The 13266-nt window shown below is 43.8% G+C and overlaps 1 long non-coding RNA gene across 2 annotated transcripts in view; it reads left to right on the forward strand.

Moving 5' to 3' along the window:
• LOC144300445 (uncharacterized) overlaps positions 1–13266 on the forward strand; it is a 215475-nt gene that overhangs the window by 156603 nt on the left and 45606 nt on the right. For both annotated transcript variants that reach the window (XR_013367071.1, XR_013367070.1), the window contains exons 13-14: positions 7202–8316; positions 10820–11021. This is a non-coding gene — a long non-coding RNA (uncharacterized LOC144300445). The remainder of the gene's footprint in view (positions 1–7201; positions 8317–10819; positions 11022–13266) is intronic.

The following is a 13266-nucleotide window of genomic DNA, read 5'->3' on the forward strand; positions in this document are numbered from 1 at the left end:
TGGAACAATTTAGAAATCAATGTATCTTCTGTGATAATCAGCCAACACTCTCTTGTAGAGAATGCTCTTTGGCTATGTATCAAAGCATACTGAATTAATATACATTTGTCAAAAATTGGTACTATTTAGTCTCATCAATGAATTTGAAATTTCAAACACGGACTTGTAAAGACTCCATTGTGCTGTAAGTATGCTATATTTTGCCAAGTGCTGATAACATTTTTGGCATAGTTTCAGTTCTTAGTGGAATTATATATTTATTACCTAAATTACATAAGCTATCCATGCTTACTGTAAAAAAAAAATAAAGGTATAGACTTACACAAAAAGAAGAAAAAATCAAATAAGATTCAATTACCCAACGATAGAGGTTATTAATATTTTGGTTTGTAATTATCCATACTTTAAAAAAGTCTGTGTGCGTGTGTGTGTGTGTGTGTGTGTGTGTGTGTGTTCTCTCTTAATGAATACTTTAAAATTACATTGATGGTTATAAAAATGAATCAGAGAATGTTAGCAATGAGCGACTGTAGCCTAAGCCCTTCATTTGACAGTTGCAGAAACTGCAAGATTCTTTCCTGAGGGTATAACATGGCTGGACTATAATTATAGCAGCTTTGAAAATATGAGGCCTTTGAGTCCCAGAATATAATTCATGTTTTTGCTTGTTTAAATCACAGTGGCACAGGACTCCACAGACACTTACTATGTTCTGGAACAACAACAAAAAAATATACAACAGGACAGAAAGGAGGAAATTAGATCAATGAAGGTTCATGACAGTCAGATGCTCTTATCAGATTGATAATGAAGTCACTTACTTGTACTAGAAAAGTGCTTTCAACCAAGAATCAGAAAACTACATTGTAATGCCCACCCTATTAGTGACAAGACTTGTGACTTTGGTAATCTCTCTGTGCCTATTTCCTCATCTGTAAAATGGGAAGTATCCCATTTTCCATTCCTATTTTCTATAAACCAAATGAAACACAGAATGTGAAAGTATTTTTAAATGTAAAGTGTCATGCAAAGTAAGGTGTTGTTGAAAGGGAGCAGAGGAGCACTAAATGCATAGACTCGTGGTCTAACAAATCATAAATCTGTCTTCCCAGAGGCTACAAGGCTCTTCCCTGCTTGGTATCTCTCTCAATTTGAATTGATGCTGTGTGTGTGTGTGTGTGTGTGTGAGAGAGAGAGAGAGAGAGAGAGAGAATGGGGGGGGAGAGGGAGATTTTATGTCACTATATTCATATTTCCTTCACATAGTTATCACATTGCATTGTCATTCTTGGCTTCTATTTCTGTTTTTCCCACTAGATAGTAAACTCTAGAATGATGAGGAGGTTTGGGTGCACTTTAGCCCGGCTCCCCATCTCCATCAGCCTCCCTGAGACCATTTTCCTCCATTCCTTCACTCAGACTTTGCTAACCAGATTACCTCCCTTGAGCCCTTCCCACACCTATACTTCACCCCCTCAAGAAGTTTTAGGAGCACCATTAACCCTCTTGGTTTTTATATTTCCAGCATCTAAAATAGTGCCTAGCAGCGAACACTGTAGACAGTCAGTGAAAGTTGGTTAAGGGATGAATGAGGGAGAACTCACTTATTGGATCAGTCTTTAAGAATGCTCTCTTCCTGTCAATCTAGTCCTCTTTCTATTTAAATCTTTGAAATCTGATCATGGACAGTTTTGGTTTGATTGTTCAGGAAGGGCCATGACTTGCAATAACTTGTGATTTTCTGAAGAAAGAATGAAAATGAGGTGCAGGACTGGGCCGGGGTCAGGCCCTTACCTCCTGAGCTAGCCAGCCCAACCCCTCACCTCCTCAGCATGACTTTGTTTTCACAGATTCTGCCTCTGATGTGTTCAGGGAAGCTCAGAATCTATCTCTTCTGACTCCTAAGTCCAAGTTCTTTCTTCTTATAGCTCTCAAAAGGATCAGTATTTTCAAAGCGTTTTGTTATTTCATTTGACTGCCACAACCCAGTGAAAGTGGGTACTATTATCATCCCCTCTACCGATAAGGAAAGAGGCTATAATTTGCTGAAGGTCACCCGGCTAATAATTGACAGAGAGGACCCTAGAAATCAAGTTCATTGCCTCCAAATAAATGTTCATTTCTCTGTACCATAATATAATAATGTTGGACCAAGAAACCACCAATACATTTTTTAACTATATGAAGAAACAACAAAAGTTAGTGGAAGGATGGGGCAAAGGAGGCACTGGGATCAGTTATGTGTATAAAATTCATTCTGTATGGAAACACTTTAGAGACTTAATGAATATTATTTGCTGATGGTATTTATAAGCCTTTGGAGGGCATGCAATTATATCTTATAGTCTCAGAGTTTAACACAATGCTCTCCATAGTAGAGCTCAGAAAAAGTCTGTTTGAATATGCCTGGAGACCACTGGATGAGTTTATTGGGTAACTCTTTCCTGCCATGGCAGGTAGTTGAGAGTAGGCCTTGTTAGGAGAGGTCTGTATGATCTGGTGAGTGGTGCAGGGAGGCTAAAGGATGGGATGCAGTTCTCTGAAGCACAGAGTGACACATCCTGGAGACCTCATCCCTGGGAGATACCCCGGGGCAGTGGAATCCAAACCGAGGCGGTCCCCAAGTCCAGGAAGGCAGCATGGGCAAAGAAAAAGCCCTCCGGCCTCTCAGCTAGGGCCTGGCTCTCCTTCCAGCTGATTTCTTTGGATTTTAGTTTCCTCATCTGAAAAATGTTAAGATCCCTTACAGCTCCACTTAATAGAAAAATATTAACTAAAAATAGTACAGATGGTATGCAATCTACAGCTAAAGTCATTTGACAGGTGATTTTGTAAGTTAGCATTTTGGTACAGTTTACAGGCTCTAGAGACAGACAGGGTGTGTATCCCAGCTCAGCTACTTGCTGTGTGTATGATGTTAGACAAATTACATAGCCCCTCGGGGCTTCAGATTCCTCTTCTGTAAAGGATAATAATTCCTACTTCATAAGGTTATTAGGACAATTAAACAACTTTCAATGTGCTTAGACCAGTGATGACATATATGATAGAGTGTTAGCTATTGTCGCTGGCATCAGACCTGTTGTAGTTTCATTATCTATTAAGGATTAGAAAAATACAAGAGTAAGAACCTGCGGTAAGTCAACTTTTTAATTAGTTTGAAGCCACAGAAGCTGATGGACATGTCTGAAGTGTTGATAGAGGGCACGGGAAAGATGGGAAGTGATAGGAGAAAAGACCAAATGCCTGACCATTGCTACAGACAGTAACCAGAGTCAGGAAATATTTATCAGAAACGCAAGAATAAATATGAACAAGTAGCTCTTTAAATAGTGTAATTTCAAAATACTGGCAAGGATAGGAAAAAGAAAATGACTTTTATTTGGAACAGAATACACTCTCCAAAAATAGACCCTCACTTATATGGTCAATTAATTTTCAACAAAGGTGCCAAGTTAGATAATTCAATAGAGAAAAGAGTCTTTTCAATAATAGGTACTGGAACTACTCGATATTCTGTATGGAAAAAAATTAACCTTGACCCTCGCTTTATACCTTACAAATATTAACTCAAAATGGATCATAGGCCTTAATGTAAAAGCTAAAACTAATTCTACTTTTAGAAGAAAATGGTTGTGACATTAGATTAGGCAAAGACTACTTAAACAGGACACAAAAGCACCAATTCTAAAAGAAAAAAATGATAAATGAACTTCATCAAGCCTAAAAATTATTGCTCTTAAGGAAAAGCCACAAGACTGGATATATTTTTGCAAAACATATATCTGACCCTATTTATGAAAGACACAACTCAATAAGACAAAGAACGTAATTTTTTAAAATTGGTCAAAGATTTGAACAATAACTTCACAGAAGTTACATGAATACAAACATGAAAAGATGTTCAACATCTCATCAGCAGAGAAAAGCAAAGTAAAATCATGAGGAGATATTTTGAAGGGATATTAGAACCATAAAACTTTAGAACTGCTATAAAGCTATACAGTGGCATCATTCTTTAAATTTGGGTCTTTGCATACAATGAGGTAAATATATTATTCGAATGATATTCATTAGATTTTCTTGAACACCTTTCCTCAATATATATATAAATATATTTCAAATATATATGTTATTTATAAACCTGCTTTTCTTTTTTTCTTTTTTTTTCATCTGAAGTTTTTTCTTTAATAGGTTTGCTGAGGTATAATTCACATACAATAAATTTCACCAGTATTTTTTATTAAAAAAAAAAGATTCTATTCATTTATTCATGAGAGACACAGAGAGAGGCAGAGACATAGGCAGAGGGAGGAGAGCCCAATGCAGGACTCAATCCCAGGACCCCAGGATCATGACCTGAGCCAAAGGCAGACGCTCAACCACTGAGCCACCCAGGTGCCCCACCCTGCTATTTTTAAAATTAGTTTTAACTCCTAAGTTTTTAGTGGGAAAAAAAAATCAATGAAATACAAACCCACAGGAACAGCTAAAATTTAAAGATTGGCAATAGCTAATGTTGGCAAGAATGTGCAGCTACTGGAACTCAAACATTGCTCGTAGAATGTAAAAGGATACAGTCACTGTGGAAAATATTACAGCAGTGCTTTATAAAGTTAAATATATGCATATGAGCCAGCAATCCTACTCCTAGGTAACTACTGAAAAGAAATGAAAACATATGTCCACCAAAAAACCATATACATGACTGTTCATACAGCATTATTCCTAATAGCCAAAAATTAGGAACAACCCAGGTGTCCAGAAATGGGACAATGGAGAAACAAACTGGAATCTCCATAAAGCAAAACATTATGCAGCAATAAAAAAGGAATGAACCATGACCGTGTGAACACCTTGGATGCATCTGAAAAATGCTGAATGAAAGAAGCATAACACAAAAGGGCACATACCATAGGATTTTACTTGCACAAAGTCTAAAACAGGCAAATTTAACCTATGGTAGAAATATTTGAAATATCAGTTGCTTCTGCAGGGATGGTTAGGAGAAAAAAAAATCCCAAGAGACAGAGGTCAAAAAGTGTCTAAAGAAGCTCACTGTTCCCTTCTTCCTTTACCTTACATTTTAATGGCTTAGTTGCCATTCAGGTAGTTTCTTCAAGTATCTCTTGTCCTTGTCTCAGCAGATTTCACCTCCTATACTGGCATTTTGATCTTAGGGAGTTGACAGTTTGATGAATAAGGAAGGTAAAGAATTCATTAGAGAGACACAATCTGGAATAATATGTCTCGCTAACCTTCCAAATGTGTCCCAGGGGTCAGAAATCCAACTGGTCACTGTTTTAGAAAAAGTACTAATAAACTAGTACTATAATAACATCAGCAGACCTCAAAGAGATCCTGAAAGCTAGGATAAAATATATGACATATAATACCATTTTTTAAAAGATTTTATTTATTCATGAATGACATAGAGAAGCAGAGACCCAGGCAGAGGGTGAAGCAGGCTCCCCATGGGGAGCCTTGATGTGGGACTTGATCCCAGGACCCTGGGTCATGACCTGAGCCGAAGGCAGACGCACAACCACTGAGTCCACCCAGGGGTCCCACGTATGATAACATTTATGCAAATTTTAAAAGCATACAGACAACGCTGCATTTCGATTGTAGGCATGTATACTAACAAAAGTATAAACCTACAGCAGGAAGTATATGTACTAACTTCAGTACGATGGCTACTTCTGGGGAGAGAGAAGAAGCCTGGAGAATAGTACAAAGGGGATATTAGTTACATCTAAGTCTACTTACCACCTATCCGTATTAGATATCTGAAACAAATAAGGAATGTCATTGAAATATGTTAAGTTTGGGTTGGGGGGGATATTCCCTAACAGTACTCTCTCGACTTCTCCGTGTGTTTGAAAGTTTTCATAGTCAACCCCAATAGGAAGAGTGAGACAGACGCCAGTCTTGTGGGCCTGGCCTCCCTGCTCTGCTTCTGGTAGCATCTCTCCCAGCTCTTCCTGCCTTGAGGTATTTAACAGAAAAAAAGAAAACGATGTCCCACCAGGAGCCTTCTTAGTAGCATCTTTGTGAAGGCAAGTCTCCTTCCTCCCCTAGCAAGTGTTCACAAGAAAATCTATTGATAAACACATCTTCCTTTTTTTCTGAATATCAACTTCTATCAACCTATATAATTCCTAGGAGATGGAGCTCTAGCCCAGTACAGTTCAAGTCAAACTGGTCATGTCTGAATCACTTCATTCTTTGGAACTTGAGCAGAGCCTTATAGGTCCCTTCCAACCTGGAGTTTCTAAGATTGATTCTTTTTTTCGGAAGATCTTTCAACTTATGAGATGCTTTTCTCCTCAACCACCAATACAACAATACCATCGCTGACACCTCTAGCTTTGGATTTTGTTTTTAGTTTTTAATAATGCAGTCAGCAACCTAACCGTTGGATGCTACTCTTGTTGCAAACAAAACAACCATCAAAAATAAACCATTTAGGGACGGCTGGGTGGCTCAGCGGGTGAGCATCTGCCTTTGGCCCAGGGCGTGATCCTGGAGGCCTAGGATCGAGTCCCACATCGGGCTCCCTGCATGGAGCCTGCTTCTCCCTCTGCCTGTGTCTCTGCCTCTCTCTGTCTGTGTCTGTCATGAATAAATAAATAAAATCTTAAAAAAAAAAAAAAACCATTTAGGGGCGCTGGTGGCTCAGTCGTTTAAGCATCTGCCTTTGACTCAGGTCACAGTCCCAGGTCCTGGGATTGAGTCTCACATCGGAGCTCCCTGTTCAGTGGGGAGCTTGCTTCTCCCTCTCCCTCTGCCACTGCTCATGCTCTCTTTCTCTTTGTCAAACAAATAAATAAATCTTTTTAAAAACCCATTTATCTGGAAGCAGCATCTAGAATTTTCAAGGTCTCCCGTAATTATCAGTGAGTGAGGAGATGGCTTTATCCGGGACACTGGGATGATTAGAGAAAGCACAATGTGCTATTACCAAAGAAGAGGTCGGGTTCCAAGATGGGCATTAGCTTCCAACCAAATCCACTACCAGTGTTAGCATTCATTGGTGATGGTTCAGCTGATACGAGTGTCCACGTTAAATATGTGACTTGCATAGTCACCTGAACCTCTATTTATATATTTTTTTCCGGACACATATCACGTTTCAGTTTATCACTAAAATAAACTTATCATTTACTTATGATTTTGCTTGTCTGCCTCTCTGTTCCAGAATACATCTCCAAGAGAGCAAGGATCTCAGTCTGCGCCATTCACTGATGTACACAGCAAAGATCCAACCCGGGTGTCTATGGCACAGCTGGTGTTCAACGACTAGCTGCTGAATAAATGAATGAATTTCTGCATCTCATAATCCCTCTCTGCCAAATTACGGTCTGAATTGATAAAATGAATATAACCTCTCTTTATTGAAAGCTTACTACATGCCACGCCCTGCCCTGGGCACTTTATACCTCTTTTAATGTCTCAAGGGCCTCCTGTGGACCAATGTTTTTGTCCTACTTTGCAAATCAGAGGAAACCGAGACTTGGGATAAGTGAACTGCCTAAACTCACACAACTGCCAAGATGCAGAGCAGGGATGAATTCTAGTCTGCAGAACTGCCAAGCTGGCTCTCAAACACCAGCTTGCATGCCCACTATGTAGGAGGGCTCTGTGGACAACACCAGGCAAGAACAGATTTTCCTGCACTCCAAGTCAGGGCTAGTAACCTCCCGGTGTCCAGTCATCCCATTGACCTTTACCAGCTCTCCTTCCTTCGTTGCACATGGGGCATGCTCACAGGAAGAAAAATGGGGCTCCCCTCCTAGGTCCACCCGTGTCCCCACTTCCACTGCCTGGCACGGGCCTTGTCACAGCGTCCTGCTGGTTCACATGGTGTTGAGTTGTCAGACACACTCCCTTCTTGAAGTCCAGATGAAATCATGGCCTTCTTAGAAGCACGGTTTAGGGGGGAAAGCTCGAGCTTTGGAATCACACGGTCCTGGGTTCAAATGCTATTTCTGTATTTGTTACCTGTGGGACATTTAAATGCTATTTGATCCTTCTGGGCTTGGTTTTTTCCACTGGTTAAACGGAAATACTGATGTCTTGAGAAGTTAAAAACGATTCTTGCGCTAACCATGCCCCTTCTCTTTCACAAGGAGACACAAGGGACAAGCCAGCATTCTTTTTCCCTGTCAGGAGGTGGAAGTATAAAGAAATGGCACTTAAGATTTCCACAGCAATTTGCCTCATCTTGTTTGGGCCCTGCTTTGTGGGGGATGGGACTCAGGATGAGGAGAAAGGAATTGGAGTCGTCTCTCTTCAAGCTCCTACTGCCCTGAGGTGTGAACTTCCGGTGTGAGTGGTGCAGACAGTAGTGAGGGGAGAAGAGGGAAGGAAAACTTGGGAAGACTCACCCAGATTGGGAGTTGCCACAAAACAACCAGAAGGGGGTTCTCTTTTTCTTATTGATTTATAGAGCTATTTATATATTCTGGAATAGTTATTCTTTTATCTGTTAGAAGTATGTAAATACCTGTGGTTAAATCTTTTCATTTTTTTTCTTGGCATTATTTGTTGTTTAGTTGTGTAATTACTTATTGTTTTCCAAGTAAAGAAAAGGCAAGTAAAGTCCAGCGTTAGCTTAAGAAAAAAACCTGGGTAAGTGGGCTTTTAACTGGTAAATGAGTGTCTAGTAGGCTATTCCTTTGTAGCTATTCTTTTTTATGTTTTGTGATATTTCACAAACAAAAAATTAAAAAAAAAAAACCCTTTGGCCCTCGTTCCCCTCACCACCAGGCCTAAAAGAGCTAGCTACACAAACTCCTTTTGTTTTCCCAATCTTAAACTTACTTTATTGAAGGCTATCGAACACAGGATAAGAAAACATCTAAAAACGACTTTGGAATTCTGGGGACATTCTTGGTGGAGACACCCAATCACAGGAACCGCCCCAGGCCAAGTTGTGAAAGAAGCTATGTGTCTCTGGGCGCCTCCATTCCTGAACCCCCACCCTGTCCTTTCAACATCTCCTCCCCCCAGGCACCTGGCAGCCTCCTTGGATTCCCAAAGTCACCTCTACCTGCACGAGACACACATTCTTAGTCGCACAAAAGGAAGATTTGCTAAAAGTGGACTCAGCCCCAGAAGTGTTTACATTTTGAAACCCTTTAGAGAGTGGGCAGGAAAAGTCAAAGGGAACAGCCAAGATTCCTCAGTGGGGTCTCTCAACAGCCATCACAGGAGGCCCCGGGAGACCTCTCCAGAAGGGCCAACTGGGCTCCAGGAGTGGAGAGACCCTGTGTTGTTCAACATGGGAGCCCAAGGGCAAGCCGGCCCCCCTGGTGCTTTGAGGGAAGCAAACAAAGAGGGATCGAATGAAGCCAGCGACTTCCTGTCAGTTTAGTTCTGTGCCAGGCACCCAGGCAAGCATGTGGGATGCGGCCATGAGGAGAACACAGGGACCCTTCTCCTCAGGGAGCTTCCATTCTGCGTCCGTGTTGATGAGGGAAGGGGGATGAGCGCCTTGAGAAGGTGCATACATAAAATAAGCAAACGTATGTCATCTGTGACAATAAACACCTCGGAGATAAACAGAGCAGGAAAGGGGCCCAGCAGGGCGGCGGGGAGGGGCTGTTGTACTTTGACGTAGGAAGGTCACCGCGTCATCAGAGCAAAGAAGGTGGACGTGAGGCCTTGTAGGGAAAACAGAACGGCCAGTGGGTGCATCCCCTCAGCCCTCCGACCTTCCCTGTCTTTGAAGGCCGGAACCTCTCAAGGTCTGAGGAGACACTCTGCTGTGTCCTGCTTCAGTAGTTTGCATACGCCGTGCCCCCTCCCTGCCACCCCCGGCTGCCTTCTGCCTGGCCGACGCCTGCCCGTCCTCCAAGACCCATATCAGATGCCACGTCCCCTCCGAAACCTTCCTCAGAGCCTCCAGGCGCTTGTCGTTGCCACTTCCTTTGCACTCCCATCCTCACGTCCTACTAGACGCTCTCAGTACTTGTCCCGGGGCTGCACACGTGTGTCGCAGAGCCCTGGCCACCAGGGCTAAGCGGTCGCTATCACCATCGCCGGTAGACGTATAAGGAAACAGGTTCTAACAGGTTGAGGAGCTTGGCCCGGTCACCAGCCGGCTCGGAAGACAGGACGTGAAAGTCAACAACCCGCGCTCCAAAGCGAGGCCCTCCCCGCAGTGCCGGGAGCCTCACCCTGCATTCGTGTCCGAATTCGCTGCTCTAACTCGATTCACTCGAGGACAGACACCATTGCTGTCTGAACGGGGGAGGGCTTAGTCTGGGGAGCATTAGGTAAATACTTGTTCAGGGAATAGAGGGGTGAATCAGTCACCAACAGCTCAGGCGTTCGTGTGGAATGTATTTTGGAGCTGGGGCCTTCCCGTGCCACCTAATGCCACCCTGGAGGTGACTGCGTGCTCGGCCTGACCCCGCCAGAACCAAGCTGTGCTGGGGCTGGGATTCCTTGGGTGTTTGGCTATAGCCTCCTTTACGGGGTCCTTTGGGCGCTCTGAGGTAAAGTGGTTTGCAAAGCTCGGGGAGCATAGGTCGGTGATGGAGCAGCAGGGTGTGTGGGTGGCAGCACAACCCTCGGGCCCAAAGGCCCCTGAGCACCCCAGACCCGGGTACTCAGCCATTCTCTCCTGTGCTTCCTGATTGTCCCTGAGTTTCTGTCCCAAACACATAGGCAATCTTGGGACCCCAGGTCTCTAGGCAGGACGTGAGGAAAAGATGGTTTCTCCCAATCTTTCTGGAAAGGTGGAAAGTATGGTTTTCTGTTGGCCGGTCCCTAAGAAAATAAAAGAGATGCCATGTCCATACTCCAACAGGGGAGAAAAGGAAAGGAAGAAGGTCTAAGGGTGACCAAGAGCAAGGGACTAGGTGTTCTTGAAGAAGGCGACTTGCTCATGGAGGATTCGTCCCGGTTCCTGGTGGGCGACTCTGAGATGTCTAGTGACTCAATCCCCTGGGTCTAGGGGAGGAAGATGCTTGTGCTTCTGGAAATTGGCGATTTTTTTCTTCCAAATCAGGGTAAGGAAATATTTCTGTCAGATATTTTCGCTTCTAAGGGGCTCTCCATAGTCAACATCTCAATGTTAAACCCTAGGTTGCTTATTGTCACTGCTCCACCCCCCTCATTCACTCATTCAACAGTATTGAGCATAAGTATGTGCGTGTGCCTCAGACGTCGAGGAACCATGGCCAGTCTTCAGAGAGGCTCCAGCCCAGACTGGGAGACGGTTGGTGAGCGTGGAAGCAGGCTTGGGTGCCATGATAGTTGTCTGTCAGGCCTCACAGCACCCGAAACAGGGGAGAAAGGCTCCAAAGATGAGTCGTGGGCGAGCAAAGACTTGGAAACATTTGAGCCATTTTTCTTTGCTGGGGGCATTGGGTGGGAGAAGAATCCTGGCCTGTTTTAAACGGCATTATTTTATTGTTTAAACTTGAAAGCAATTCATGATGTCTTTAAGGGGGATGGAAGGGCTGAGGCAAGAGCCCTGAAGGGTTCATTTCCACAGAGGCCTGGCACCCCCCTTCTGGGGTGGATAAGATTTCAGGTCCATGAGGAGTGGGGAGAAGTGGGGACACCCCACCCCGCACCCCCACCCCCACCCCAGTAGAGGGTGCCTCCCTGTAAAGCAGAAGTGTCGCGTTAGATATTCTCTCCGAGGTTAAATCTGAGTGCTCTCATTTTGCAACTCAGCGCTATCACCCATTTTCATCTCTACGTGCTTTTATGGTATGTTATCTTGAAAGTTGAGGGTTTGGGATCAGAGAGCAGGGAGTCAGTAAAGGTAGGGTGGGGGTGAGTCAGGGAGGCTGACGAAGAGGGAGCACTGTGGGGTGAGGTGGGGTGAGAAAGGAAAAACATTTGAAAGGGGGGCTCCTCCCCACTGGTGACCAACGTTTCATCCCTGGAGATGATGACGGATAACCAGCATCCCCAAGCTATTCGTGTAACGCTGTGGCCCCACGAGGAGTCCCAGGCTTCACGTATCAACCTTGAGTGTGGGCCAGCCCGTGTGTGCTTTCACATAATGCCTGCACCGAGTTTTGAAGCAGATGCCTTCAAACTGTACCCTGAAAGTATAGATAAGTAGAGTAAAAACAATTAACCTTTGTTTAGAGTCCTGCGATTTATAAAGCAGTTCATTAGCTCATTCCACCCTGGGCACGGCCTTCTGAGCTGGGCAGTGCCACTCCCTACGTCTTCTTGGAGAGGAGAGTGAGACCCACATGGAGTTAGAACAATTATCCCCGGTTCTCTGCCTGGTTGCTGCCAGACATAAACAGCGGGACGCAAATATCAAGGAAGAAAATGAAGGGAGAGTGAAGAATCCACTCCTTTTGGTGCAGGTGGGCCAGCAAGGCCCATGGTACCCACTTACCCCAACCTGCAAAATGAGAGGGTCACCCCAAATGTCTGGTGCTGTGAGTACATATCGTTCCCTGCTCTGCCACTACCCTCTTCTCAAGATCTGAAGACTATGAGGAGAATAGATTTTCTGGCCATGACTGTTCCCTTTAATTCTGCTTAGAGCCAGCTCTGCAAGACACAAACCCCCTTCTGCGGCAGTTGGAACTGGCAGGCTTTGCCAGCATAAGTTATTTTTATTTATTTATTTATTTATTTATTTATTTATTTATTTATTTATTAAGATTTTATTTATTTATTCACGAGAGACACAGAGAGAAAGGCAGTGACCCAGGCAGAGGGAGATGCAGGCTCCTTGTGGGGAGCCCAATCTGGGACTTGATCCCAGGACCCTAGGATCACGCCCTGAACCAAAGGCAGACACTCAACCGCTGAGCCACCCAGGCACCCCTGTAACAGTTATTTTAAAGAGCAGCCTTCCCCACCTAGCTCCCATGCAGGGAGGGGTGTGACTCAGCAGACACCCCAGGTGGAGCAGGGGGTGAGGAGGGCACCACAGTGTGGTTCAGGGTTTGTCTCAGGTCCCAAGGCCCTTCCACCCAGGAGCAGTGAACTGAGGCTTCATCTGTGGCCTTGTGCCCTTTCGTGGCCCCAAAGGGGCTTCCATCCAGACCTCAGGCTTGGACAGGATCCTAACTATAAAAATATAACAATTTAAAAATAGAAAAATAAATATAAACTTTCTCTCTTTCTCTAAGAAACACGAGTCTATTATATACAGTCTCTATTATAGCCTCTTTCTCAAAGAATTTTTGGAGTTTACACCCTCCCAATTGTACTACAAGGTAAATTCAAGGTGAAGTCTCAGAGCCTAAAGTGTTGCTTGTTGCTCAGAAAGTT

Source organism: Canis aureus, chromosome 28 (assembly GCF_053574225.1).
Source record: "Canis aureus isolate CA01 chromosome 28, VMU_Caureus_v.1.0, whole genome shotgun sequence".
Taxonomy (NCBI): domain Eukaryota; kingdom Metazoa; phylum Chordata; class Mammalia; order Carnivora; family Canidae; genus Canis; species Canis aureus.